A 3,926-nucleotide genomic window follows, 5' to 3' on the forward strand; every position below is an offset into this window, starting at 1 on the left:
TGGATCAGTCTTTCATGCCACAGCAGCTTTCCAGAGCCATAAAATCTATAGTTTTACAATGGATTGTGTTGTCTACACTATAAATGTCTTTAAATTGTTGTAAATGGTTAATGAGACGATCGGTCTCTGATTCAGTTAATAAGTCTACTTTACTAATAAAAGACCCTTCTCCCTGCTTTATAACTCTGGCTTCGTCTCATAATGCTGATGCCTCGGTGACTAAAGTCATTTCAGACTTACAGGTTCTTCCTTTTAAGTTAAGATCAAAGCTGCTGCATGTGCAGCGCTGCACTTTGGCATCGCTGCGTCAACCATCAGGGGAGTTTTTCACTCAGTTAAACTGCATTTATATAAGAATGTGTGGCCCGTGTGTTTGGACATGGCTGTCCCATGAGGTCCACCTCCGGTCCCGATAGCCGGTAAATAAATCAGACTTTGAGGAATTCAACGTCCGTTCCACTAAGGTGACGTTTGAAGCGTCTCTGTGGTCTGACATTGCTTGTTCCCTCAATCAGTCACTAGAGGTCAGTGTTAGATTGTGACGTATTTGGGTATGATGACTCTGCACAGTTATCGTCTCAGCCCTGTGACAACACTGACCTGAAACAAGCCCCTATCACATACTCTGATCCACAGAGTACAGAGACTGCTCAGAAAGACGGCTCTACCTCGGCTACCATCCTATTTCCATGTACAGCTTCTTGCTCGCTTCCTGTTTTTATTTGAATGACGTATATGTGGGAGAGACACAAGGAGAGGATACTCGCCAAGGTCACTCCTCACAAACAGCAACGACTGACGCAAGATCTTTTCAAATTATTCAGATTTACTGATACAAGACACTGTGTTTTGGGCTTCAGGTTGCAGCGGTGTAGGGGAAACTTTAAAATGTCTTTTTTTCTGGTGACAACGGCTTTAACTTTATTGTCTAACTTCTGTGACTTTTCAAGCTCAGCGAAATGAACCGCAGCCTCCTTTGTATTTGGATTTCAGTTTTCTTCTCACAAATAATGTTTAAAAAACAAAACAAAATACATTGTTGTATTTAATTGCATCTTCATCACTGAGCCGTAACGGATGTATAACTAAAAGGTCACACGTTAAAATGTGTGAGAAAGACGCCAAAAGTCCTTCTACTCATTATAAAATTGGCAGAAGGCTTAAAATATAATCCAGATGTCGAGCACATCAAACAGCAGTGCTATATAAAGGTGATAGATTAGCATTTACAGTATGTTCACTACTTTACTTTACTTTTACGAGCATAGACGGGGGAATTTCAGATAATATTAAATCCTAAAATGGACATCCTGTACATCCTCAAACGCGGTCTTGATTGTTTTTATATTTATTAAGCTCTTGTTGGATGTTACTGTCTTTCTAATGATCAGAGGGACATCCTGGTGTCTCCCTAACAATCAGCGAAGGTTGACTTCACATCTTGAGCTCCGTGCACACAGACGTATTATTACCCTCTACTTGTGCGGGCGATGATGAATCTCTCTAAAATTCCTAAAGTTCTTTTTGTTAATACCAGGCGCTTAGGAGACCATGTCCTCTCTTCTGCATGAGGGATTGCTTTGAAGTCCGACTGCGTCTTTGGCAAGAAATGTCAAAATGTCTGAGCTGTTACTCTTTGGAAAGGTCCCCGGCTCTCCGTCTCTTCTGCTCTACCTCCTGTTAGTTCTTCCTCTTTTCTGCTTCATTTGTCCTTCTTCTGGCTGCCTTCCTCCTTCTTTTCACAGCTTCCACTGGAGCAGAATACTAAGGGGGGTTTTATTTGTTTTTTTTGTTTTTTTTTGGACATGTTTTTCTCTCTCAATGTTTCAAGTGCTCTCAGTCCCAACTCTTCATTCGTAGCTTGTCAGCTTCTAGATAGATGAGGAACTTGGTGATTATGAAAGGACTAGAGACAGGGCCAGCAGCAGTAAAGGTTACTGAAGGAACTTTGACCAATTTTGTGGTCGGTAATTGAATAATAGAGAATCAAGCAGACAAAATATTAGTTTTTTACCCTATAAAACAGACTTTCTCCCAAAGATACACAGACAAAACTACTGTGTAAGAGCTGGTGAGCTATTTCAGTCGATGAATTCAGCTGTCGGCTGCTGCTGCCGCTTTGAAACCAGCTTCGCAAAGAAGCTGTCTCACTAGGTTTTTGTCTCTGCCTCCGTTGCTTCTCTTTGAGGTAACCCCAGTGAGCAGTGATTGTGAGCCCACACACAAAAAGAAAACCTGTACTCACCAAGCACTTTATTAGGAACACCACACTAATACTGGGTCTCAGGTCTTCGTGGCCTGGATTCCACCTGATGTTGGAAACCTTCCTCTGAGATTCTGCTCCATGTTGACGTGACTGCATCACATCATTTCTGCTGATTTGTCAGCTGCACCTTCAAGCTGCCAGTCTCCTGTTCTACCACATCCCAAAGGTTTTTTCTACTGGATCCAGATTCACTGAACCTTTGCTTGGTGACATGGAGCGTTATCCTGCTGGAAGTAGCCATTAGAAGATGGTGAACTGTGGCCATGAAGCGATGCACAGGGTCAGCAACAACACTCAGACAGGCCGTGGCGTTCAGACCATGACCGATTGGTGTTAATTCCCCATTCTGATGTTTTGTGAGCACACGAACTGAAGCTCCCGACCTGTTATCTGCAGGATCTTATCCACTGCACTGCTGCCACGCGATTGGCTGATTGGATAGTTGCATGAACAATCAGGTGCACAGGTGTTCCTAATAAAGTGCCAGGTGAGCATATGTTACCTGTGTTTTCATGATATTCACGACTATGACAGCTGCATCTCATTTAGTTGTGTTGGTGTCATGCAGGGGCGTAGTAGTCCGCCGGGTCAATAAATAGTTTGTCCGACTGTTTCTGGTATCTGACACAAAACCAGAGCCTCATAGTGAAAGCTCCACACAGAAATTACAGCATGTTGACTGAAACATGTCGAGATTTTCAGATTGTTCGGACTTACTTAAATGCACCGATTTCCATAGTAACCACTGCAGGTGCATGCGCTGAACTGTCGATTCAGTTAGGCCTGACAATGGATGTATTATTGGGGAAGGGGCCCGAACGAGGGTATGAGCGTATGTGCAGGACTCGGTTTTTTGGGACACACAGGACGGTTTACTGGGACACAGAGACGGAACAGAGACATAATTAATGTTACTGGTTGCACCTGGGTTTTTTCTGCATCATGTCAAAATGTCTGCTGTGAATTAAAAAAAAACTCTGTTGAAGGGTTCGTAGGTTTCCTAATCATAGTAAGTAAAAAAAAAAAAAAAATTTAAGCTTCACATGTTACGAAGAACTTCATAACGTTTTTGTCCTTGTCGTTTACTGGCTAATCCTCAGTCCTGAAAGATGCGAAAATCTCCAAATCGTTAATGTAAAGACCAAAGTTAATGTTCGTTTCCCGCCAGTCGCCTAGCAACAGCATTTTAACAGCCTCAACCGCTTCCTGTAAGTCTAACGTTCGCTCACCTGTCCCTGCTAACTCTGCCAACTCTGCTAACTCTTCCCCGACAACTCTTTCAACGTTACCTTTGGTTAAACGGCTGCTGACGGTTATTTCAAACAGTTCAAAACCCATCGACCTGCTGGAAACTAAGCGACAAAAACATAGAACGCTAATGAGGCTAGTTAATGCTAACTCTAACCAGGCTAGTTAACTCTAACTAGGCTAGTTACCGCTAACCAGTCAGTGGGCTTCATCAGTACAACGCTGAAGTATGGGTTTTATCCCTCACTTACTCAGATAACGTAATGTTGTGAACCTGGTCTTACCTGGTCCAACTAACGCTAAATATTTGCTATAAAAACCCAACCTGCCCCAGTAATCCTTGGCCACTAGAAGCTGTTTCAATTCATTTCAATATATTTTATTTCACCAGGATTAAAAAACTGCAGACACC

The sequence above is a fragment of the Xiphias gladius genome, chromosome 21 (assembly GCF_016859285.1).
Source record: "Xiphias gladius isolate SHS-SW01 ecotype Sanya breed wild chromosome 21, ASM1685928v1, whole genome shotgun sequence".
NCBI lineage: Eukaryota > Metazoa > Chordata > Actinopteri > Istiophoriformes > Xiphiidae > Xiphias > Xiphias gladius.